This window comes from Salmo salar, chromosome 08 (genome assembly GCF_965601325.2).
Source record: "Salmo salar chromosome 08, fSalSal1, whole genome shotgun sequence".
NCBI classification, from domain to species: Eukaryota; Metazoa; Chordata; class Actinopteri; order Salmoniformes; family Salmonidae; genus Salmo; species Salmo salar.
In genome coordinates, this window is record NC_138298.1 from 39,280,619 (window position 1) to 39,307,483 (window position 26,865).

Here is a 26,865-nt window from a genome sequence, read left to right on the forward strand (position 1 = left end):
GATAGGTGGGACAGTAGCGTCCCACCTGGCCAACATCCGGTGAAATTGCAGAGCGCGAAATTCAAATTAAATTACTATAAATATTAAACTTTCATGAAATCACAAGTGCAACACATCAAAATAAAGCTTAACTTGTTGTTAATCCAGCCGCCGTGTCAGATTTCAAAAAGGCTTTACGGTGAAAGCAAACCATGCGATTATCTGAGGACAGCGCCCAGCACACAAATGCATAACAAATCATTTTCAACCAGGGAGTTGCGACACGAAAGTCAGAAATAGCGATATAATATATGCCTTACCATTGAAGATCTTCTGTTGGCACTCCAAAAGGTCCCAGTTACATTACAAATGGTCCTTTTGTCCGATAAAGTCCTTCTTTATATCCATAAAAACTAAGTTTAGCTGGCGCGCTTCATCAATAATCCACTCGGTTTCCTTCCTTCAAAATGCATACAAAATTAATCCCAAACGTTACCAATAAACTTATCCAAACAAGTCAATCAACGTTTATAATCAATCCTTAGGTATCCTAATACGCAAATAAACAATACAATTTAAGACTGAGAATCATTATTGTCTTTACCGGTGAAAAATACCAAAGAACACTCTCAGTCACGCACTTGGAAACACTACAGCCAAAATGGGAGCCACCTAGTAAAACTGCAATTTCTGGCTCATTTAAAAAAAAAAACAGCCTGCAACTCTTTCTAACGAGTGTTGACATCTAGTGGAGGCCCTAGGAACTGCAATCGGGCATGATTTCGCCCTTTTATAAAAGTGCCAGCCATTGAAATCAGTGGTAGGAGGATTTCTTTTGGGGGGGAGGGGGATGGTTTGTCCTCGGGGTTTCGCCTGCCATTTCAGTTCTGTTTTACTCACAGACGTTATTTTAACAGTTTTAGAAACTTTAGAGTGTTTTCTATCCATATCTACCAATGCATATCCTAGCTTCTGGGCCTGAGTAGCAGGCAGTTTACTTTGCGCATGCTTTTCATCCGGAAGTCAAAATATCACCCCCTATCCCTAGTAGCTACTACTGTGTCTTGTTGTTGTTGATGAAGTAGTAGGCGACTGTTTCTCCTTTATATCTGGGGTCGTATGTGATGAAACTATTCCTACAATGTCTGGAACGCTACAAAACGCTACAAAACACCAGAAATAGTTGGTGTCTTTCGGTTGGCTGTGTGAGCACGAATGTGATTTCAGCATTTCTACCGTGTTGCATGATGGGAAAAATAGTCAGACAGCGATATAATATAATAAAACAAAGTGCATCGCTTTTCCACCGCTTTGTCCGCAACTGTATTAGTAAACGTTATTAGACCCTGGTCGATATGATGTGGTATTGTCAGTAGTACAAGTGGTAACCGTTAGACAAACACCTTTGTCCTGGAATGAGTGCCCCTCTACCAACGTGTACAACTCATACTTACCTGGCAAGGGAGACACCGTGATCAAGAAGGTGGTTCACCCAGGGCGAGGCTCAGCCATTGCACTCCGGCTGTGCTGACCCCTGCGAATTTCCCAAATGTGGAAATCTCGATTGCATAATTTCTGGTAGTGGGGACTGCGTTCGCGCTCTCCCCTGATCTTGATGTTAAAAATAATGTATAAGCTGGTATTCTGAGGTATAACTCTTTGAGTTCTGTTGACAAAGAGATTTATCATCATTTACATTTTCTTCCTTATCAGATGAATGGTTGTAGAATGTAGGATATATTTAAAAGCCAACTAAGGCCTCAGAGATACATTTTGTCTTCTGATAACCACAATGTGTGTGATCTGTTATTGTAGCACTGGTGATTATTTATGCCTGTCATGTCCTGATTATGTCAAGGAAAAGGTCCTACTTGTGAATGGATCATTTTGCGCCCTCAGATCTAATCTGGATTGAGGTGTTTTATTCGCTAGATAATTAAGTCATTTATAGGACCGTTTGTAATTTAAGACCACAATAAACAGGCTGCCTCACATACGGTCGTGATTGGGAGTCCCATATCATCTGAAATGGAATCGGTCTATATCACCAAGGCTCATCAACTTTGTATATTGTATCCATTACCATTCCACAGATATTTCCCTGGTCAGCTATTACCATGACATCAGACATTTCCCTGGTCAACCGTTACCACGACAACAGCCATTTCCCTGGTCAACCATTACCATGACAACAGACATTTCCCTGGTCAACCATTACCATGACAACAGACATTTCCCTGGTCAACCATTACCATTCCACAGACATTTCCCTGGTCAACCATTACAATGCCACAGACATTTCCCTGGTCAACTATTCCACAGACATTTTCCTGGTCCACTTATTTCCTGATGAAATCAGTCAAAACAGAGAAATTCTTGCCAGTATATTCCTCTATCTCTTCATAAATTACTTTTTCCAGCATCTTAGACCGCTCACTCAAAATTGATACAGGTCTGTTTTGCTGCCCTTCTTGTGGATAGGGGTCACTCTAGCACTGGCCATATACCACAAACCCCCAGAAGGGCATTATTGATATTAGAAACTGGTTACCAACTAAATTAGAACAGTAAAAATATTTGTTTTTGTCAATCTGCATTCAGGGCTCAAACCACCCAGTTTATAATTTATAATAGATCACCTGTCTGAAAAGTACTACATACTATGAGTTGCAGTAGCCTATTCAATTGGCCCAGCGTTGTCCAGGTTTGGCCGGTGTAGGCCTTCATTGTAAATAAGAATTTGTTTCTTTGGGATAGGTGGGACAGTAGCGTCCCACCTGGCCAACATCCGGTGAAATTGCAGAGCGCGAAATTCAAATTAAATTACTATAAATATTAAACTTTCATGAAATCATAAGTGCAACACATCAAAATAAAGCTTAACTTGTTGTTAATCCAGCCGCCATGTCAGATTTCAAAAAGGCTTTACGGTGAAAGCAAACCATGCGATTATCTGAGGACAGCGCCCAGCACACAAATGCATAACAAATCATTTTCAACCAGGGAGTTGCGACACGAAAGTCAGAAATAGCAATATAATATATGCCTTACCTTTGAAGATCTTCTGTTGGCACTCCAAAAGGTCCCAGTTACATTACAAATGGTCCTTTTGTTCGATAAAGTCCTTCTTTATATCCATAAAAACTCAGTTTAGCTGGCGCGCTTCATCAATAATCCACTCGGTTTCCTTCCTTCAAAATGCATACAAAATTAATCCCAAACGTTACCAATAAACTTATCCAAACAAGTCAATCAACGTTTATAATCAATCCTTAGGTATCCTAATACGCAAATAAACAATACAATTTAAGACTGAGAATCATTATTGTCTTTACCGGTGAAAAATACCAAAGAACACTCTCAGTCACGCACTTGGAAACACTACAGCCAAAATGGGAGCCACCTAGTAAAACTGCAATTTCTGGCTCATTTTTAAAAAAAAACAGCCTGCAACTCTTTCTAACGAGTGTTGACATCTAGTGGAGGCCCTAGGAACTGCAATCGGGCATGATTTCGCCCTTTTATAAAAGTGCCAGCCATTGAAATCAGTGTTAGGAGGATTTCTTTTGGGGGGGAGGGCGATGGTTTGTCCTCGGGGTTTCGCCTGCCATTTCAGTTCTGTTTTACTCACAGACGTTATTTTAACAGTTTTAGAAACTTTAGAGTGTTTTCTATCCATATCTACCAATGCATATCCTAGCTTCTGGGCCTGAGTAGCAGGCAGTTTACTTTGCGCATGCTTTTCATCCGGAAGTCAAAATATCGCCCCCTATCCCTAGTAGCTACTACTGTGTCTTGTTGTTGTTGATGAAGTAGTAGGCGACTGTTTCTCCTTTATATCTGGGGTCGTATGTGATGAAACTATTCCTACAATGTCTGGAACGCTACAAAACGCTACAAAACACCAGAAATAGTTGGTGTCTTTCGGTTGGCTGTGTGAGCACGAATGTGATTTCAGCATTTCTACCGTGTTGCATGATGGGAAAAATAGTCAGACAGCGATATAATATAATAAAACAAAGTGCATCGCTTTTCCACCGCTTTGTCCGCAACTGTATTAGTAAACGTTATTAGACCCTGGTCGATATGATGTGGTATTGTCAGTAGTACAAGTGGTAACCGTTAGACAAACACCTTTGTCCTGGAATGAGTGCCCCTCTACCAACGTGTACAACTCATACTTACCTGGCAAGGGAGACACCGTGATCAAGAAGGTGGTTCACCCAGGGCGAGGCTCAGCCATTGCACTCCGGCTGTGCTGACCCCTGCGAATTTCCCAAATGTGGAAATCTCGATTGCATAATTTCTGGTAGTGGGGACTGCGTTCGCGCTCTCCCCTGATCTTGATGTTAAAAATAATGTATAAGCTGGTATTCTGAGGTATAACTCTTTGAGTTCTGTTGACAAAGAGATTTATCATCATTTACATTTTCTTCCTTATCAGATGAATGGTTGTAGAATGTAGGATATATTTAAAAGCCAACTAAGGCCTCAGAGATACATTTTGTCTTCTGATAACCACAATGTGTGTGATCTGTTATTGTAGCACTGGTGATTATTTATGCCTGTCATGTCCTGATTATGTCAAGGAAAAGGTCCTACTTGTGAATGGATCATTTTGCGCCCTCAGATCTAATCTGGATTGAGGTGTTTTATTCGCTAGATAATTAAGTCATTTATAGGACCGTTTGTAATTTAAGACCACAATAAACAGGCTGCCTCACATACGGTCGTGATTGGGAGTCCCATATCATCTGAAATGGAATCGGTCTATATCACCAAGGCTCATCAACTTTGTATATTGTATCCATTACCATTCCACAGATATTTCCCTGGTCAGCTATTACCATGACATCAGACATTTCCCTGGTCAACCGTTACCACGACAACAGCCATTTCCCTGGTCAACCATTACCATGACAACAGACATTTCCCTGGTCAACCATTACCATGACAACAGACATTTCCCTGGTCAACCATTACCATTCCACAGACATTTCCCTGGTCAACCATTACAATGCCACAGACATTTCCCTGGTCAACTATTCCACAGACATTTTCCTGGTCCACTTATTTCCTGATGAAATCAGTCAAAACAGAGAAATTCTTGCCAGTATATTCCTCTATCTCTTCATAAATTACTTTTTCCAGCATCTTAGACCGCTCACTCAAAATTGATACAGGTCTGTTTTGCTGCCCTTCTTGTGGATAGGGGTCACTCTAGCACTGGCCATATACCACAAACCCCCAGAAGGGCATTATTGATATTAGAAACTGGTTACCAACTAAATTAGAACAGTAAAAATATTTGTTTTTGTCAATCTGCATTCAGGGCTCAAACCACCCAGTTTATAATTTATAATAGATCACCTGTCTGAAAAGTACTACATACTATGAGTTGCAGTAGCCTATTCAATTGGCCCAGCGTTGTCCAGGTTTGGCCGGTGTAGGCCTTCATTGTAAATAAGAATTTGTTTCTTTGGGATAGGTGGGACAGTAGCGTCCCACCTGGCCAACATCCGGTGAAATTGCAGAGCGCGAAATTCAAATTAAATTACTATAAATATTAAACTTTCATGAAATCATAAGTGCAACACATCAAAATAAAGCTTAACTTGTTGTTAATCCAGCCGCCATGTCAGATTTCAAAAAGGCTTTACGGTGAAAGCAAACCATGCGATTATCTGAGGACAGCGCCCAGCACACAAATGCATAACAAATCATTTTCAACCAGGGAGTTGCGACACGAAAGTCAGAAATAGCAATATAATATATGCCTTACCTTTGAAGATCTTCTGTTGGCACTCCAAAAGGTCCCAGTTACATTACAAATGGTCCTTTTGTTCGATAAAGTCCTTCTTTATATCCATAAAAACTCAGTTTAGCTGGCGCGCTTCATCAATAATCCACTCGGTTTCCTTCCTTCAAAATGCATACAAAATTAATCCCAAACGTTACCAATAAACTTATCCAAACAAGTCAATCAACGTTTATAATCAATCCTTAGGTATCCTAATACGCAAATAAACAATACAATTTAAGACTGAGAATCATTATTGTCTTTACCGGTGAAAAATACCAAAGAACACTCTCAGTCACGCATTTGGAAACACTACAGCCAAAATGGGAGCCACCTAGTAAAAGTGCAATTTCTGGCTCATTTTTAAAAAAAACAGCCTGCAACTCTTTCTAACGAGTGTTGACATCTAGTGGAGGCCCTAGGAACTGCAATCGGGCATGATTTCGCCCTTTTATAAAAGTGCCAGCCATTGAAATCAGTGTTAGGAGGATTTCTTTTGGGGGGGAGGGCGATGGTTTGTCCTCGGGGTTTCGCCTGCCATTTCAGTTCTGTTTTACTCACAGACGTTATTTTAACAGTTTTAGAAACTTTAGAGTGTTTTCTATCCATATCTACCAATGCATATCCTAGCTTCTGGGCCTGAGTAGCAGGCAGTTTACTTTGCGCATGCTTTTCATCCGGAAGTCAAAATATCGCCCCCTATCCCTAGTAGCTACTACTGTGTCTTGTTGTTGTTGATGAAGTAGTAGGCGACTGTTTCTCCTTTATATCTGGGGTCGTATGTGATGAAACTATTCCTACAATGTCTGGAACGCTACAAAACGCTACAAAACACCAGAAATAGTTGGTGTCTTTCGGTTGGCTGTGTGAGCACGAATGTGATTTCAGCATTTCTACCGTGTTGCATGATGGGAAAAATAGTCAGACAGCGATATAATATAATAAAACAAAGTGCATCGCTTTTCCACCGCTTTGTCCGCAACTGTATTAGTAAACGTTATTAGACCCTGGTCGATATGATGTGGTATTGTCAGTAGTACAAGTGGTAACCGTTAGACAAACACCTTTGTCCTGGAATGAGTGCCCCTCTACCAACGTGTACAACTCATACTTACCTGGCAAGGGAGACACCGTGATCAAGAAGGTGGTTCACCCAGGGCGAGGCTCAGCCATTGCACTCCGGCTGTGCTGACCCCTGCGAATTTCCCAAATGTGGAAATCTCGATTGCATAATTTCTGGTAGTGGGGACTGCGTTCGCGCTCTCCCCTGATCTTGATGTTAAAAATAATGTATAAGCTGGTATTCTGAGGTATAACTCTTTGAGTTCAGTTGACAAAGAGATTTATCATCATTTACATTTTCTTCCTTATCAGATGAATGGTTGTAGAATGTAGGATATATTTAAAAGCCAACTAAGGCCTCAGAGATACATTTTGTCTTCTGATAACCACAATGTGTGTGATCTGTTATTGTAGCACTGGTGATTATTTATGCCTGTCATGTCCTGATTATGTCAAGGAAAAGGTCCTACTTGTGAATGGATCATTTTGCGCCCTCAGATCTAATCTGGATTGAGGTGTTTTATTCGCTAGATAATTAAGTCATTTATAGGACCGTTTGTAATTTACGACCACAATAAACAGGCTGCCTCACATACGGTCGTGATTGGGAGTCCCATATCATCTGAAATGGAATCGGTCTATATCACCAAGGCTCATCAACTTTGTATATTGTATCCATTACCATTCCACAGATATTTCCCTGGTCAGCTATTACCATGACATCAGACATTTCCCTGGTCAACCGTTACCACGACAACAGCCATTTCCCTGGTCAACCATTACCATGACAACAGACATTTCCCTGGTCAACCATTACCATGACAACAGACATTTCCCTGGTCAACCATTACCATTCCACAGACATTTCCCTGGTCAACCATTACAATGCCACAGACATTTCCCTGGTCAACTATTCCACAGACATTTTCCTGGTCCACTTATTTCCTGATGAAGTCAGTCAAAACAGAGAAATTCTTGCCAGTATATTCCTCTATCTGTTCATAAATTACTTTTTCCAGCATCTTAGACCGCTCACTCAAAATTGATACAGGTCTGTTTTGCTGCCCTTCTTGTGGATAGGGGTCACTCTAGCATTGGCCATATACCACAAACCCCCAGAAGGGCATTATTGATATTAGAAACTGGTTACCAACTAAATTAGAACAGTAAAAATATTTGTTTTTGTCAATCTGCATTCAGGGCTCAAACCACCCAGTTTATAATTTATAATAGATCACCTGTCTGAAAAGTACTACATACTATGAGTTGCAGTAGCCTATTCAATTGGCCCAGCGTTGTCCAGGTTTGGCCGGTGTAGGCCTTCATTGTAAATAAGAATTTGTTTCTTTGGGATAGGTGGGACAGTAGCGTCCCACCTGGCCAACATCCGGTGAAATTGCAGAGCGCGAAATTCAAATTAAATTACTATAAATATTAAACTTTCATGAAATCACAAGTGCAACACATCAAAATAAAGCTTAACTTGTTGTTAATCCAGCCGCCGTGTCAGATTTCAAAAAGGCTTTACGGTGAAAGCAAACCATGCGATTATCTGAGGACAGCGCCCAGCACACAAATGCATAACAAATCATTTTCAACCAGGGAGTTGCGACACGAAAGTCAGAAATAGCGATATAATATATGCCTTACCTTTGAAGATCTTCTGTTGGCACTCCAAAAGGTCCCAGTTACATTACAAATGGTCCTTTTGTTCGATAAAGTCCTTCTTTATATCCATAAAAACTCAGTTTAGCTGGCGCGCTTCATCAATAATCCACTCGGTTTCCTTCCTTCAAAATGCATACAAAATTAATCCCAAACGTTACCAATAAACTTATCCAAACAAGTCAATCAACGTTTATAATCAATCCTTAGGTATCCTAATACGCAAAAAAACAATACAATTCAAGACTGAGAATCATTATTGTCTTTACCGGTGAAAAATACCAAAGAACACTCTCAGTCACGCACTTGGAAACACTACAGCCAAAATGGGAGCCACCTAGTAAAACTGCAATTTCTGGCTCATTTAAAAAAAAAAACAGCCTGCAACTCTTTCTAACGAGTGTTGACATCTAGTGGAGGCCCTAGGAACTGCAATCGGGCATGATTTCACCCTTTTATAAAAGTGCCAACTTTTGAAATCAGTGGTAGGAGGATTTCTTTTGGGGGGGAGGGGGATGGTTTGTCCTCGGGGTTTCGCCTGCCATTTCAGTTCTGTTTTACTCACAGACGTTATTTTAACAGTTTTAGAAACTTTAGAGTGTTTTCTATCCATATCTACCAATGCATATCCTAGCTTCTGGGCCTGAGTAGCAGGCAGTTTACTTTGCGCATGCTTTTCATCCGGAAGTCAAAATATCGCCCCCTATCCCTAGTAGCTACTACTGTGTCTTGTTGTTGTTGATGAAGTAGTAGGCGACTGTTTCTCCTTTATATCTGGGGTCGTATGTGATGAAACTATTCCTACAATGTCTGGAACGCTACAAAACGCTACAAAACACCAGAAATAGTTGGTGTCTTTCGGTTGGCTGTGTGAGCACGAATGTGATTTCAGCATTTCTACCGTGTTGCATGATGGGAAAAATAGTCAGACAGCAATATAATATAATAAAACAAAGTGCATCGCTTTTCCACCGCTTTGTCCGCAACTGTATTAGTAAACGTTATTAGACCCTGGTCGATATGATGTGGTATTGTCAGTAGTACAAGTGGTAACCGTTAGACAAACACCTTTGTCCTGGAATGAGTGCCCCTCTACCAACGTGTACAACTCATACTTACCTGGCAAGGGAGACACCGTGATCAAGAAGGTGGTTCACCCAGGGCGAGGCTTAGCCATTGCACTCCGGCTCTGCTGACCCCTGCGAATTTCCAAATTGTGGAAATCTCGATTGCATAATTTCTGGTAGTGGGGGACTGCGTTCGCGCTCTCCCCTGATTTTGATGTTAAAAATAATGTATAAGCTGGTATTCTGAGTTATAACTCTTTGAGTTGTGTTGACAAAGAGATTTATCATCATTTACATTTTCTTCCTTATCAGATGAATGGTTATAGAATGTAGGATATATTTAAAAGCCAACTAAGGCCTCAGAGATACATTTTGTCTTCTGATAACCACAATGTGTGTGATCTGTTATTGTAGCACTGGTGATTATTTATGCCTGTCATGTCCTGATTATGTCAAGGAAAAGGCCGACTTGTGAATGGATCATTTTGCGCCCTCAGATCTAATCTGGATTGAGGTGTTTTATTCGCTAGATAATTAAGTCATTTATAGGACCGTTTGTAATTTAAGACCACAATAAACAGGCTGCCTCACATACGGTCGTGATTGGGAGTCCCATATCATCTGAAATGGAATCGGTCTATATCACCAAGGCTCATCAACTTTGTATATTGTATCCATTACCATTCCACAGATATTTCCCTGGTCAGCTATTACCATGACAACAGACATTTCCCTGGTCAACCGTTACCACGACAACAGCCATTTCCCTGGTCAACCATTACCATGACAACAGACATTTCCCTGGTCAACCATTACCATTCCACAGACATTTCCCTGGTCAACCATTACCATGCCACAGACATTTCCCTGGTCAACTATTACCATGACAACAGACATTTCCCTGGTTAACTGTTACCATGACAACAGACATTTCCCTGCTCAATCATTCCCATTCCACAGACATTTCCCTGGTCATCCATTACCATGACAACAGACATTTCCCTGGTCAACCATTACAATGCCACAGACATTTCCCTGGTCAGCCATTACCATGACAACAGACATTTCCCTGGTCAAGCATTACCATTCCACATACATTTCCCTGGTCAACCGTTACCATGACAACAGACATTTCCCTGGTCAACCATTACCATGACAACAGACATTTCCCTGGTCAACCATTACCATTCCACAGACATTTCCCTGGTCAACCATTACAATGCCACAGACATTTCCCTGGTCAACTATTCCACAGACATTTTCCTGGTCCACTTATTTCCTGATGAAGTCAGTCAAAACAGAGAAATTCTTGCCAGTATATTCCTCTATCTGTTCATAAATTACTTTTTCCAGCATCTTAGACCGCTCACTCAAAATTGATACAGGTCTGTTTTGCTGCCCTTCTTCTGGATAGGGGTCACTCTAGCATTGGCCATATACCACAAACCCCCAGAAGGGCATTATTGATATTAGAAACTGGTTACCAACTAAATTAGAACAGTAAAAATATTCGTTTTTGTCAATCTGCATTCAGGGCTCAAACCACCCAGTTTATAATTTATAATAGATCACCTGTCTGAAAAGTATGAGTTGCAGTAGCCTATTCAATTGGCCCAGCGTTGTCCAGGTTTGGCCGGTGTAGGCCTTCATTGTAAATAAGAATTTGTTTCTTTGGGATAGGTGGGACAGTAGCGTCCCACCTGGCCAACATCCGATGAAATTGCAGAGCGCGAAATTCAAATTAAATTACTATAAATATTAAACTTTCATGAAATCACAAGTGCAACACATCAAAGTAAAGCTTAACTTGTTGTTAATCCAGCCGCTGTGTCAGATTTCAAAAAGGCTTTACGGTGAAAGCAAACCATGCGATTATCTGAGGACAGCGCCCAGCACACAAATGCATAACAAATCATTTTCAACCAGGGAGTTGCGACACGAAAGTCAGAAATAGCGATATAATATATGCCTTACCTTTGAAGATCTTCTGTTGGCACTCCAAAAGGTCCCAGTTACATTACAAATGGTCCTTTTGTTCGATAAAGTCCTTCTTTATATCCATAAAAACTCAGTTTAGCTGGCGCGCTTCATCAATAATCCACTCGGTTTCCTTCCTTCAAAATGCATACAAAATGAATCCCAAACATTACCAATAAACTTATCCAAACAAGTCAATCAACGTTTATAATCAATCCTTAGGTATCCTAATACGCAAATAAACAATACAATTTAAGACTGAGAATCATTATTGTCTTTACCGTTGAAAAATACCAAAGAACACTCTCAGTCACGCACTTGGAAACACTACAGCCAAAATGGGAGCCACCTAGTAAAACTGCAATTTCTGGCTCATTTAAAAAAAAAAACAGCCTGCAACTCTTTCTAACGAGTGTTGACATCTAGTGGAGGCCCTAGGAACTGCAATCGGGCATGATTTCACCCTTTTATAAAAGTGCCAACTTTTGAAATCAGTGGTAGGAGGATTTCTTTTGGGGGGGAGGGGGATGGTTTGTCCTCGGGGTTTCGCCTGCCATTTCAGTTCTGTTTTACTCACAGACGTTATTTTAACAGTTTTAGAAACTTTAGAGTGTTTTCTATCCATATCTACCAATGCATATCCTAGCTTCTGGGCCTGAGTAGCAGGCAGTTTACTTTGCGCATGCTTTTCATCCGGAAGTCAAAATATCGCCCCCTATCCCTAGTAGCTACTACTGTGTCTTGTTGTTGTTGATGAAGTAGTAGGCGACTGTTTCTCCTTTATATCTGGGGTCGTATGTGATGAAACTATTCCTACAATGTCTGGAACGCTACAAAACGCTACAAAACACCAGAAATAGTTGGTGTCTTTCGGTTGGCTGTGTGAGCACGAATGTGATTTCAGCATTTCTACCGTGTTGCATGATGGGAAAAATAGTCAGACAGCAATATAATATAATAAAACAAAGTGCATCGCTTTTCCACCGCTTTGTCCGCAACTGTATTAGTAAACGTTATTAGACCCTGGTCGATATGATGTGGTATTGTCAGTAGTACAAGTGGTAACCGTTAGACAAACACCTTTGTCCTGGAATGAGTGCCCCTCTACCAACGTGTACAACTCATACTTACCTGGCAAGGGAGACACCGTGATCAAGAAGGTGGTTCACCCAGGGCGAGGCTTAGCCATTGCACTCCGGCTCTGCTGACCCCTGCGAATTTCCAAATTGTGGAAATCTCGATTGCATAATTTCTGGTAGTGGGGGACTGCGTTCGCGCTCTCCCCTGATTTTGATGTTAAAAATAATGTATAAGCTGGTATTCTGAGTTATAACTCTTTGAGTTGTGTTGACAAAGAGATTTATCATCATTTACATTTTCTTCCTTATCAGATGAATGGTTATAGAATGTAGGATATATTTAAAAGCCAACTAAGGCCTCAGAGATACATTTTGTCTTCTGATAACCACAATGTGTGTGATCTGTTATTGTAGCACTGGTGATTATTTATGCCTGTCATGTCCTGATTATGTCAAGGAAAAGGCCGACTTGTGAATGGATCATTTTGCGCCCTCAGATCTAATCTGGATTGAGGTGTTTTATTCGCTAGATAATTAAGTCATTTATAGGACCGTTTGTAATTTAAGACCACAATAAACAGGCTGCCTCACATACGGTCGTGATTGGGAGTCCCATATCATCTGAAATGGAATCGGTCTATATCACCAAGGCTCATCAACTTTGTATATTGTATCCATTACCATTCCACAGATATTTCCCTGGTCAGCTATTACCATGACAACAGACATTTCCCTGGTCAACCGTTACCACGACAACAGCCATTTCCCTGGTCAACCATTACCATGACAACAGACATTTCCCTGGTCAACCATTACCATTCCACAGACATTTCCCTGGTCAACCATTACCATGCCACAGACATTTCCCTGGTCAACTATTACCATGACAACAGACATTTCCCTGGTTAACTGTTACCATGACAACAGACATTTCCCTGCTCAATCATTCCCATTCCACAGACATTTCCCTGGTCATCCATTACCATGACAACAGACATTTCCCTGGTCAACCATTACAATGCCACAGACATTTCCCTGGTCAGCCATTACCATGACAACAGACATTTCCCTGGTCAAGCATTACCATTCCACATACATTTCCCTGGTCAACCGTTACCATGACAACAGACATTTCCCTGGTCAACCATTACCATGACAACAGACATTTCCCTGGTCAACCATTACCATTCCACAGACATTTCCCTGGTCAACCATTACAATGCCACAGACATTTCCCTGGTCAACTATTCCACAGACATTTTCCTGGTCCACTTATTTCCTGATGAAGTCAGTCAAAACAGAGAAATTCTTGCCAGTATATTCCTCTATCTGTTCATAAATTACTTTTTCCAGCATCTTAGACCGCTCACTCAAAATTGATACAGGTCTGTTTTGCTGCCCTTCTTCTGGATAGGGGTCACTCTAGCATTGGCCATATACCACAAACCCCCAGAAGGGCATTATTGATATTAGAAACTGGTTACCAACTAAATTAGAACAGTAAAAATATTCGTTTTTGTCAATCTGCATTCAGGGCTCAAACCACCCAGTTTATAATTTATAATAGATCACCTGTCTGAAAAGTATGAGTTGCAGTAGCCTATTCAATTGGCCCAGCGTTGTCCAGGTTTGGCCGGTGTAGGCCTTCATTGTAAATAAGAATTTGTTTCTTTGGGATAGGTGGGACAGTAGCGTCCCACCTGGCCAACATCCGATGAAATTGCAGAGCGCGAAATTCAAATTAAATTACTATAAATATTAAACTTTCATGAAATCACAAGTGCAACACATCAAAGTAAAGCTTAACTTGTTGTTAATCCAGCCGCTGTGTCAGATTTCAAAAAGGCTTTACGGTGAAAGCAAACCATGCGATTATCTGAGGACAGCGCCCAGCACACAAATGCATAACAAATCATTTTCAACCAGGGAGTTGCGACACGAAAGTCAGAAATAGCGATATAATATATGCCTTACCTTTGAAGATCTTCTGTTGGCACTCCAAAAGGTCCCAGTTACATTACAAATGGTCCTTTTGTTCGATAAAGTCCTTCTTTATATCCATAAAAACTCAGTTTAGCTGGCGCGCTTCATCAATAATCCACTCGGTTTCCTTCCTTCAAAATGCATACAAAATGAATCCCAAACATTACCAATAAACTTATCCAAACAAGTCAATCAACGTTTATAATCAATCCTTAGGTATCCTAATACGCAAATAAACAATACAATTTAAGACTGAGAATCATTATTGTCTTTACCGTTGAAAAATACCAAAGAACACTCTCAGTCACGCACTTGGAAACACTACAGCCAAAATGGGAGCCACCTAGTAAAACTGCAATTTCTGGCTCATTTTAAAAAAAAAACAGCCTGCAACTCTTTCTAACGAGTGTTGATATCTAGTGGAAGCCCTAGGAACTGCAATCGGGCACGATTTCGCCCTTTTATAAAAGTGCCAGCCATTGAAATCAGTGGTAGGAGGATTTCTTTTGGGGGGGGAGGGGGATGGTTTGTCCTCGGGGTTTCGCCTGCCATTTCAGTTCTGTTTTACTCACAGACGTTATTTTAACAGTTTTAGAAACTTTAGAGTGTTTTCTATCCATATCTACCAATGCATATCCTAGCTTCAGGGCCTGAGTAGCAGGCAGTTTACTTTGCGCATGCTTTTCATCCGGAAGTCAAAATATCGCCCCCTATCCCTAGTAGCTACTACTGTGTCTTGTTGTTGATGAAGTAGTAGGCGACTGTTTCTCCTTTATATCTGGGGTCGTATGTGATGAAACTATTCCTACAATGTCTGGAACGCTACAAAACACCAGAAATAGTTGGTGTCTTTCGGTTGGCTGTGTGAGCACGAATGTGATTTCAGCATTTCTACCGTGTTACATGATGGGAAAAATAGTCAGACAGCGATATAATATAATAAAACAAAGTGCATCGCTTTTCCACCGCTTTGTCCGCAACTGTATTAGTAAACGTTATTAGACCCTGGTCGATATGATGTGGTATTGTCAGTAGTACAAGTGGTAACCGTTAGACAAACACCTTTGTCCTGGAATCAGTGCCCCTCTACCAATGTGTACAACTCATACTTACCTGGCAAGGGAGACACCGTGATCAAGAAGGCAGTTCACCCAGGGCGAGGCTCAGCCATTGCACTCCGGCTGTGCTGACCCCTGTGAATTTCCCAAATGTGGAAATCTCGATTGCATAATTTCTGGTAGTGGGGACTGCGTTCGCGCTCTCCCCTGATCTTGATGTTAAAAATAATGTATAAGCTGGTATTCTGAGTTATAACTCTTTGAGTTCTGTTGACAAAGAGATTCATCATCATTTACATTTTCTTCCTTATCAGATGAATGGTTATAGAATGTAGGATATATTTAAAAGCCAACTAAGGCCTCAGAGATACATTTTGTCTTCTGATAACCACAATGTGTGTGATCTGTTATTGTAGCACTGGTGATTATTTATGCCTGTCATGTCCTGATTATGTCAAGGAAAAGGCCTACTTGTGAATGGATCATTTTGCGCCCTCAGATCTAATCTGGATTGAGGTGTTTTATTCGCTAGATAATTAAGTCATTTATAGGACCGTTTGTAATTTAAGACCACAATAAACAGGCTGCCTCACATACGGTCGTGATTGGGAGTCCCATATCATCTGAAATGGAATCGGTCTATATCACCAAGGCTCATCAACTTTGTATATTGTATCCATTACCATTCCACAGATATTTCCCTGGTCAGCTATTACCATGACAACAGACATTTCCCTGGTCAACCATTACCATGACAACAGACATTTCCCTGGTCAACCATTACCATGACAACAGACATTTCCCTGGTCAACCATTACCATTCCACAGACATTTCCCTGGTCAACCATTACAATGCCACAGGCATTTCCCTGCTCAACTATTCCACAGACATTTTCCTGGTCCACTTATTTCCTGATGAAGTCAGTCAAAACAGAGAAATTCTTGCCAGTATATTCCTCTATCTGTTCATAAATTACTTTTTCCAGCATCTTAGACCGCTCACTCAAAATTGATACAGGTCTGTTTTGCTGCCCTTCTTGTGGATAGGGGTCACTCTAGCGTTGGCCATATACCACAAACCCCCAGAAGGGCATTATTGATATTAGAAACTGGTTACCAACTAAATTAGAACAGTAAAAATATTTGTTTTTGACAATCTGCATTCAGGGCTCAAACCACCCAGCTTATAATTTTTAATAGATCACCTGTCTCAAAAGTACTACATACTATGAGTTGCAGTAGCCTATTCAATTGGCCCAGCGTTGTCCAGGTTTGGCCGGTGTAGGCCTTCATTGTAAATAAGAATTTGTTTCTTTGGGATAGGTGGGACAGTAGCGTCCCACCTGGCCAACATCCGGTGAAATTGCAGAGCGCGAAATTCAAATTAAATTACTATAAATATTAAACATTCATGAAATCACAAGTGCAACACATCAAAATAAAGCTTAACTTGTTGTTAATCCAGCCGCCGTGTCAGATTTCAAAAAGGCTTTACGGTGAAAGCAAACCATGCGATTATCTGAGGACAGCGTCCAGCACACAAATGCATAACAAATCATTTTCAACCAGGGAGTTGCGACACGAAAGTCAGAAATAGCGATATAATATATGCCTTACCTTTGAAGATCTTCTGTTGGCACTCCAAAAGGTCCCAGTTACATTACAAATGGTCCTTTTGTTCGATAAAGTCCTTCTTTATATCCATAAAAACTCAGTTTAGCTGGCGCGCTTCATCAATAATCCACTCGGTTTCCTTCCTTCAAAATGCATACAAAATGAATCCCAAACGTTACCAATAAACTTATCCAAACAAGTCAATCAACGTTTATAATCAATCCTTAGGTATCCTAATACGCAAATAAACAATACAATTTAAGACTGAGAATCATTATTGTCTTTACCGGTGAAAAATACCAAAGAACACTCTCAGTCACGCACTTGGAAACACTACAGCCAAAATGGGAGCCACCTAGTAAAACTGCAATTTCTGGCTCATATAAAAAAAAAAATACAGCCTGCAACTCTTTCTAACGAGTGTTGACATCTAGTGGAAGCCCTAGGAACTGCAATCGGGCACGATTTCGCCCTTTTATAAAAGTGCCAGCCATTGAAATCAGTGGTAGGAGGATTTCTTTTGGGGGGGAGGGGGATGGTTTGTCCTCGGGGTTTCGCCTGCCATTTCAGTTCTGTTTTACTCACAGACGTTATTTTAACAGTTTTAGAAACTTTAGAGTGTTTTCTATCCATATCTACCAATGCGTATCCTAGCTTCTGGGCCTGAGTAGCAGGCAGTTTACTTTGCGCATGCTTTTCATCCGGAAGTTAAAATATCGCCCCCTATCCCTAGTAGCTACTACTGTGTCTTGTTGTTGTTGATGAAGTAGTAGGCGACTGTTTCTCCTTTATATCTGGGGTCGTATGTGATGAAACTATTCCTACAATGTCTGGAACGCTACAAAACGCTACAAAACACCAGAAATAGTTGGTGTCTTTCGGTTGGCTGTGTGAGCACGAATGTGATTTCAGCATTTCTACCGTGTTGCATGATGGGAAAAATAGTCAGACAGCAATATAATATAATAAAACAAAGTGCATCGCTTTTCCACCGCTTTGTCCGCAACTGTATTAGTAAACGTTATTAGACCCTGGTCGATATGATGTGGTATTGTCAGTAGTACAAGTGGTAACCGTTAGACAAACACCTTTGTCGTGGAATGAGTGCCCCTCTACCAACGTGTACAACTCATACTTACCTGGCAAGGAAGACACCGTGATCAAGAAGGCGGTTCACCCAGGGCGAGGCTTAGCCATTGCACTCCGGCTCTGCTGACCCCTGCGAAATTCCCAAATGTGGAAATCTCGATTGCATAATTTCTGGTAGTAGGGGACTGCGTTCGCGCTCACCCCTGATTTTGATGTTAAAAATCATGTATAAGCTGGTATTCTGAGTTATAACTCTTTGAGTTGTGTTGACAAAGAGATTTATCATCATTTACATTTTCTTCCTTCTCAGATGAATGGTTATAGAATGTAGGATATATTTAAAAGCCAACTAAGGCCTCAGAGATACATTTTGTCTTCTGATAACCACAATGTGTGTGATCTGTTATTGTAGCACTGGTGATTATTTATGCTTGTCATGTCCTGATTATGTCAAGGAAAAGGCCTACTTGTGAATGGATCATTTTGCGCCCTCAGATCTAATCTGGATTGAGGTGTTTTATTCGCTAGATAATTAAGTAATTTATAGGACCGTTTGTAATTTAAGACCACAATAAACAGGCTGCCTCACATACGGTCGTGATTGGGAGTCCCATATCATCTGAAATGGAATCGGTCTATATCACCAAGGCTCATCAACTTTGTATATTGTATCCATTACCATTCCACAGATATTTCCCTGGTCAGCTATTACCATGACAACAGACATTTCCCTGGTCAACCGTTACCACGACAACAGCCATTTCCCTGGTCAACCATTACCATGACAACAGACATTTCCCTGGTCAACCATTACCATTCCACAGACATTTCCCTGGTCAACCATAACAATGCCACAGACATTTCCCTGGTCAACTATTCCACAGACATTTTCCTGGTCCACTTATTTCCTGATGAAGTCAGTCAAAACAGAGAAATTCTTGCCAGTATATTCCTCTATCTGTTCATAAATTACTTTTTCCAGCATCTTAGACCGCTCACTCAAAATTGATACAGGTCTGTTTTGCTGCCCATCTTGTGGATAGGGGTCACTCTAGCATTGGCCATATACCACAAACCCCCAGAAGGGCATTATTGATATTAGAAACTGGTTACCAACTAAATTAGAACAGTAAAAATATTTGTTTTTGTCAATCTGCATTCAGGGCTCAAACCACCCAGTTTATAATTTATAATAGATCACCTGTCTGAAAAGTACTACATACTATGAGTTGCAGTAGCCTATTCAATTGGCCCAGCGTTGTCCAGGTTTGGCCGGTGTAGGCCTTCATTGTAAATAAGAATTTGTTTCTTTGGGATAGGTGGGACAGTAGCGTCCCACCTGGCCAACATCCGGTGAAATTGCAGAGCGCGAAATTCAAATTAAATTACTATAAATATTAAACTTTCATGAAATCACAAGTGCAACACATCAAAATAAAGCTTAACTTGTTGTTAATCCAGCCGCCGTGTCAGATTTCAAAAAGGCTTTACGGTGAAAGCAAACCATGCGATTATCTGAGGACAGCGCCCAGCACACAAATGCATAACAAATCATTTTCAACCAGGGAGTTGCGACACGAAAGTCAGAAATAGCGATATAATATATGCCTTACCATTGAAGATCTTCTGTTGGCACTCCAAAAGGTCCCAGTTACATTACAAATGGTCCTTTTGTCCGATAAAGTCCTTCTTTATATCCATAAAAACTCAGTTTAGCTGGCGCGCTTCATCAATAATCCACTCGGTTTCCTTCCTTCAAAATGCATACAAAATTAATCCCAAACGTTACCAATAAACTTATCCAAACAAGTCAATCAACGTTTATAATCAATCCTTAGGTATCCTAATACGCAAATAAACAATACAATTTAAGACTGAGAATCATTATTGTCTTTACCGGTGAAAAATACCAAAGAACACTCTCAGTCACGCACTTGGAAACACTACAGCCAAAATGGGAGCCACCTAGTAAAACTGCAATTTCTGGCTCATTTTTAAAAAAAAAACAGCCTGCAACTCTTTCTAACGAGTGTTGACATCTAGTGGAGGCCCTAGGAACTGCAATCGGGCATGATTTCGCCCTTTTATAAAAGTGCCAGCCATTGAAATCAGTGTTAGGAGGATTTCTTTTGGGGGGGAGGGGGATGGTTTGTCCTCGGGGTTTCGCCTGCCATTTCAGTTCTGTTTTACTCACAGACGTTATTTTAACAGTTTTAGAAACTTTAGAGTGTTTTCTATCCATATCTACCAATGCATATCCTAGCTTCTGGGCCTGAGTAGCAGGCAGTTTACTTTGCGCATGCTTTTCATCCGGAAGTCAAAATATCACCCCCTATCCCTAGTAGCTACTACTGTGTCTTGTTGTTGTTGATGAAGTAGTAGGCGACTGTTTCTCCTTTATATCTGGGGTCGTATGTGATGAAACTATTCCTACAATGTCTGGAACGCTACAAAACGCTACAAAACACCAGAAATAGTTGGTGTCTTTCGGTTGGCTGTGTGAGCACAAATGTGATTTCAGCATTTCTACCGTGTTGCATGATGGGAAAAATAGTCAGACAGCGATATAATATAATAAAACAAAGTGCATCGCTTTTCCACCGCTTTGTCCGCAACTGTATTAGTAAACGTTATTAGACCCTGGTCGATATGATGTGGTATTGTCAGTAGTACAAGTGGTAACCGTTAGACAAACACCTTTGTCCTGGAATGAGTGCCCCTCTACCAACGTGTACAACTCATACTTACCTGGCAAGGGAGACACCGTGATCAAGAAGGTGGTTCACCCAGGGCGAGACTCAGCCATTGCACTCCGGCTGTGCTGACCCCTGCGAATTTCCCAAATGTGGAAATCTCGATTGCATAATTTCTGGTAGTGGGGACTGCGTTCGCGCTCTCCCCTGATCTTGATGTTAAAAATAATGTATAAGCTGGTATTCTGAGGTATAACTCTTTGAGTTCTGTTGACAAAGAGATTTATCATCATTTACATTTTCTTCCTTATCAGATGAATGGTTGTAGAATGTAGGATATATTTAAAAGCCAACTAAGGCCTCAGAGATACATTTTGTCTTCTGATAACCACAATGTGTGTGATCTGTTATTGTAGCACTGTTGATTATTTATGCCTGTCATGTCCTGATTATGTCAAGGAAAAGGTCCTACTTGTGAATGGATCATTTTGCGCCCTCAGATCTAATCTGGATTGAGGTGTTTTATTCGCTAGATAATTAAGTCATTTATAGGACCGTTTGTAATTTAAGACCACAATAAACAGGCTGCCTCACATACGGTCGTGATTGGGAGTCCCATATCATCTGAAATGGAATCGGTCTATATCACCAAGGCTCATCAACTTTGTATATTGTATCCATTACCATTCCACAGACATTTCCCTGGTCAACCGTTACCACGACAACAGCCATTTCCCTGGTCAACCATTACCATGACAACAGACATTTCCCTGGTCAACCATTACCATGACAACAGACATTTCCCTGGTCAACCATTACCATTCCACAGACATTTCCCTGGTCAACCATTACAATGCCACAGACATTTCCCTGGTCAACTATTCCACAGACATTTTCCTGGTCCACTTATTTCCTGATGAAATCAGTCAAAACAGAGAAATTCTTGCCAGTATATTCCTCTATCTGTTCATAAATTACTTTTTCCAGCATCTTAGACCGCTCACTCAAAATTGATACAGGTCTGTTTTGCTGCCCTTCTTGTGGATAGGGGTCACTCTAGCACTGGCCATATACCACAAACCCCCAGAAGGGCATTATTGATATTAGAAACTGGTTACCAACTAAATTAGAACAGTAAAAATATTTGTTTTTGTCAATCTGCATTCAGGGCTCAAACCACCCAGTTTATAATTTATAATAGATCACCTGTCTGAAAAGTACTACATACTATGAGTTGCAGTAGCCTATTCAATTGGCCCAGCGTTGTCCAGGTTTGGCCGGTGTAGGCCTTCATTGTAAATAAGAATTTGTTTCTTTGGGATAGGTGGGACAGTAGCGTCCCACCTGGCCAACATCCGGTGAAATTGCAGAGCGCGAAATTCAAATTAAATTACTATAAATATTAAACTTTCATGAAATCATGAGTGCAACACATCAAAATAAAGCTTAACTTGTTGTTAATCCAGCCGCCGTGTCAGATTTCAAAAAGGCTTTACGGTGAAAGCAAACCATGCGATTATCTGAGGACAGCGCCCAGCACACAAATGCATAACAAATCATTTTCAACCAGGGAGTTGCGACACGAAAGTCAGAAATAGCGATATAATATATGCCTTACCTTTGAAGATCTTCTGTTGGCACTCCAAAAGGTCCCAGTTACATTACAAATGGTCCTTTTGTTCGATAAAGTCCTTCTTTATATCCATAAAAACTCAGTTTAGCTGGCGCGCTTCATCAATAATCCACTCGGTTTCCTTCCTTCAAAATGCATACAAAATTAATCCCAAACGTTACCAATAAACTTATCCAAACAAGTCAATCAACGTTTATAATCAATCCTTAGGTATCCTAATACGCAAATAAACAATACAATTTAAGACTGAGAATCATTATTGTCTTTACCGGTGAAAAATACCAAAGAACACTCTCAGTCACGCACTTGGAAACACTACAGCCAAAATGGGAGCCACCTAGTAAAAGTGCAATTTCTGGCTCATTTAAAAAAAAAACAGCCTGCAACTCTTTCTAACGAGTGTTGACATCTAGTGGAGGCCCTAGGAACTGCAATCGGGCATGATTTCGCCCTTTTATAAAAGTGCCAGCCATTGAAATCAGTGTTAGGAGGATTTCTTTTGGGGGGGAGGGGGATGGTTTGTCCTCGGGGTTTCGCCTGCCATTTCAGTTCTGTTTTACTCACAGACGTTATTTTAACAGTTTTAGAAACTTTAGAGTGTTTTCTATCCATATCTACCAATGCATATCCTAGCTTCTGGGCCTGAGTAGCAGGCAGTTTACTTTGCGCATGCTTTTCATCCGGAAGTCAAAATATCGCCCCCTATCCCTAGTAGCTACTACTGTGTCTTGTTGTTGTTGATGAAGTAGTAGGCGACTGTTTCTCCTTTATATCTGGGGTCGTATGTGATGAAACTATTCCTACAATGTCTGGAACGCTACAAAACGCTACAAAACACCAGAAATAGTTGGTGTCTTTCGGTTGGCTGTGTGAGCACGAATGTGATTTCAGCATTTCTACCGTGTTGCATGATGGGAAAAATAGTCAGACAGCGATATAATATAATAAAACAAAGTGCATCGCTTTTCCACCGCTTTGTCCGCAACTGTATTAGTAAACGTTATTAGACCCTGGTCGATATGATGTGGTATTGTCAGTAGTACAAGTGGTAACCGTTAGACAAACACCTTTGTCCTGGAATGAGTGCCCCTCTACCAACGTGTACAACTCATACTTACCTGGCAAGGGAGACACCGTGATCAAGAAGGCGGTTCACCCAGGGCGAGGCTCAGCCATTGCACTCCGGCTGTGCTGACCCCTGCGAATTTCCCAAATGTGGAAATCTCGATTGCATAATTTCTGGTAGTGGTGGACTGCGTTCGCGCTCTCCCCTGATCTTGATGTTAAAAATAATGTATAAGCTGGTATTCTGAGTTATAACTCTTTGAGTTCTGTTGACAAAGAGATTTATCATCATTTACATTTTCTTCCTTATCAGATGAATGGTTATAGAATGTAGGATATATTTAAAAGCCAACTAAGGCCTCAGAGATACATTTTGTCTTCTGATAACCACAATGTGTGTGATCTGTTATTGTAGCACTGGTGATTATTTATGCCTGTCATGTCCTGATTATGTCAAGGAAAAGGCCTACTTGTGAATGGATCATTTTGCGCCCTCAGATCTAATCTGGATTGAGGTGTTTTATTCGCTAGATAATTAAGTCATTTATAGGACCGTTTGTAATTTAAGACCACAATAAACAGGCTGCCTCACATACGGTCGTGATTGGGAGTCCCATATCATCTGAAATGGAATCGGTCTATATCACCAAGGCTCATCAACTTTGTATATTGTATCCATTACCATTCCACAGATATTTCCCTGGTCAGCTATTACCATGACATCAGACATTTCCCTGGTCAACCGTTACCACGACAACAGCCATTTCCCTGGTCAACCATTACCATGACAACAGACATTTCCCTGGTCAACCATTACCATGACAACAGACATTTCCCTGGTCAACCATTACCATTCCACAGACATTTCCCTGGTCAACCATTACAATGCCACAGACATTTCCCTGGTCAACTATTCCACAGACATTTTCCTGGTCCACTTATTTCCTGATGAAATCAGTCAAAACAGAGAAATTCTTGCCAGTATATTCCTCTATCTGTTCATAAATTACTTTTTCCAGCATCTTAGACCGCTCACTCAAAATTGATACAGGTCTGTTTTGCTGCCCTTCTTGTGGATAGGGGTCACTCTAGCACTGGCCATATACCACAAACCCCCAGAAGGGCATTATTGATATTAGAAACTGGTTACCAACTAAATTAGAACAGTAAAAATATTTGTTTTTGTCAATCTGCATTCAGGGCTCAAACCACCCAGTTTATAATTTATAATAGATCACCTGTCTGAAAAGTACTACATACTATGAGTTGCAGTAGCCTATTCAATTGGCCCAGCGTTGTCCAGGTTTGGCCGGTGTAGGCCTTCATTGTAAATAAGAATTTGTTTCTTTGGGATAGGTGGGACAGTAGCGTCCCACCTGGCCAACATCCGGTGAAATTGCAGAGCGCGAAATTCAAATTAAATTACTATAAATATTAAACTTTCATGAAATCATAAGTGCAACACATCAAAATAAAGCTTAACTTGTTGTTAATCCAGCCGCCGTGTCAGATTTCAAAAAGGCTTTACGGTGAAAGCAAACCATGCGATTATCTGAGGACAGCGCCCAGCACACAAATGCATAACAAATCATTTTCAACCAGGGAGTTGCGACACGAAAGTCAGAAATAGCGATATAATATATGCCTTACCTTTGAAGATCTTCTGTTGGCACTCCAAAAGGTCCCAGTTACATTACAAATGGTCCTTTTGTTCGATAAAGTCCTTCTTTATATCCATAAAAACTCAGTTTAGCTGGCGCGCTTCATCAATAATCCACTCGGTTTCCTTCCTTCAAAATGCATACAAAATTAATCCCAAACGTTACCAATAAACTTATCCAAACAAGTCAATCAACGTTTATAATCAATCCTTAGGTATCCTAATACGCAAATAAACAATACAATTTAAGACTGAGAATCATTATTGTCTTTACCGGTGAAAAATACCAAAGAACACTCTCAGTCACGCACTTGGAAACACTACAGCCAAAATGGGAGCCACCTAGTAAAAGTGCAATTTCTGGCTCATTTTTAAAAAAAACAGCCTGCAACTCTTTCTAACGAGTGTTGACATCTAGTGGAGGCCCTAGGAACTGCAATCGGGCATGATTTCGCCCTTTTATAAAAGTGCCAGCCATTGAAATCAGTGTTAGGAGGATTTCTTTTGGGGGGGAGGGGGATGGTTTGTCCTCGGGGTTTCGCCTGCCATTTCAGTTCTGTTTTACTCACAGACGTTATTTTAACAGTTTTAGAAACTTTAGAGTGTTTTCTATCCATATCTACCAATGCATATCCTAGCTTCTGGGCCTGAGTAGCAGGCAGTTTACTTTGCGCATGCTTTTCATCCGGAAGTCAAAATATCGCCCCCTATCCCTAGTAGCTACTACTGTGTCTTGTTGTTGTTGATGAAGTAGTAGGCGACTGTTTCTCCTTTATATCTGGGGTCGTATGTGATGAAACTATTCCTACAATGTCTGGAACGCTACAAAACGCTACAAAACACCAGAAATAGTTGGTGTCTTTCGGTTGGCTGTGTGAGCACGAATGTGATTTCAGCATTTCTACCGTGTTGCATGATGGGAAAAATAGTCAGACAGCGATATAATATAATAAAACAAAGTGCATCGCTTTTCCACCGCTTTGTCCGCAACTGTATTAGTAAACGTTATTAGACCCTGGTCGATATGATGTGGTATTGTCAGTAGTACAAGTGGTAACCGGTAGACAAACACCTTTGTCCTGTAATGAGTGCCCCTCTACCAACATGTACAACTCATACTTACCTGGCAAGGGAGACACCGTGATCAAGAAGGCGGTTCACCCAGGGCGAGGCTCAGCCATTGCACTCCGGCTGTGCTGACCCCTGCGAATTTCCCAAATGTGGAAATCTCGATTGCATAATTTCTGGTAGTGGTGGACTGCATTCGCGCTCTCCCCTGATCTTGATGTTAAAAATAATGTATAAGCTGGTGTTCTGAGTTATAACTCTTTGAGTTCTGTTGACAAAGAGATTTATCATCATTTACATTTTCTTCCTTATCAGATGAATGGTTATAGAATGTAGGATATATTTAAAAGCCAACTAAGGCCTCAGAGATACA

General features: G+C 40.8%; 10 non-coding genes across 10 annotated transcripts; all 10 read left to right on the forward strand.

The window, feature by feature from the left end:
- The first annotated feature begins 1,425 nt into the window (after positions 1–1,425).
- Positions 1,426–1,588, forward strand: LOC123744326 (U1 spliceosomal RNA). The gene has a single exon (XR_006770904.2). It is a non-coding gene; the product is annotated as a U1 spliceosomal RNA (small nuclear RNA).
- Positions 1,589–4,156: 2,568 nt separating this feature from the next.
- On the forward strand, positions 4,157–4,319 carry LOC123742615 (U1 spliceosomal RNA). The gene has a single exon (XR_006769768.2). It is a non-coding gene; the product is annotated as a U1 spliceosomal RNA (small nuclear RNA).
- Positions 4,320–6,886: 2,567 nt separating this feature from the next.
- On the forward strand, positions 6,887–7,049 carry LOC145853695 (U1 spliceosomal RNA). The gene has a single exon (XR_014374594.1). It is a non-coding gene; the product is annotated as a U1 spliceosomal RNA (small nuclear RNA).
- Positions 7,050–9,617: 2,568 nt separating this feature from the next.
- Positions 9,618–9,781, forward strand: LOC123732848 (U1 spliceosomal RNA). Its single transcript, XR_006763443.2, has one exon. It is a non-coding gene; the product is annotated as a U1 spliceosomal RNA (small nuclear RNA).
- A 2,892-nt stretch (positions 9,782–12,673) lies between these two features.
- On the forward strand, positions 12,674–12,837 carry LOC145853706 (U1 spliceosomal RNA). Its single transcript, XR_014374605.1, has one exon. It is a non-coding gene; the product is annotated as a U1 spliceosomal RNA (small nuclear RNA).
- Positions 12,838–15,717: 2,880 nt separating this feature from the next.
- On the forward strand, positions 15,718–15,880 carry LOC145853705 (U1 spliceosomal RNA). Its single transcript, XR_014374604.1, has one exon. It is a non-coding gene; the product is annotated as a U1 spliceosomal RNA (small nuclear RNA).
- Positions 15,881–18,415: 2,535 nt separating this feature from the next.
- Positions 18,416–18,579, forward strand: LOC123744299 (U1 spliceosomal RNA). The gene has a single exon (XR_006770879.2). It is a non-coding gene; the product is annotated as a U1 spliceosomal RNA (small nuclear RNA).
- A 2,534-nt stretch (positions 18,580–21,113) lies between these two features.
- On the forward strand, positions 21,114–21,276 carry LOC123744304 (U1 spliceosomal RNA). The gene has a single exon (XR_006770884.2). It is a non-coding gene; the product is annotated as a U1 spliceosomal RNA (small nuclear RNA).
- Positions 21,277–23,809: 2,533 nt separating this feature from the next.
- LOC123744303 (U1 spliceosomal RNA) lies at positions 23,810–23,973 on the forward strand. Its single transcript, XR_006770883.2, has one exon. It is a non-coding gene; the product is annotated as a U1 spliceosomal RNA (small nuclear RNA).
- A 2,566-nt stretch (positions 23,974–26,539) lies between these two features.
- On the forward strand, positions 26,540–26,703 carry LOC123742609 (U1 spliceosomal RNA). The gene has a single exon (XR_006769762.2). It is a non-coding gene; the product is annotated as a U1 spliceosomal RNA (small nuclear RNA).
- Positions 26,704–26,865: the final 162 nt, after the last annotated feature.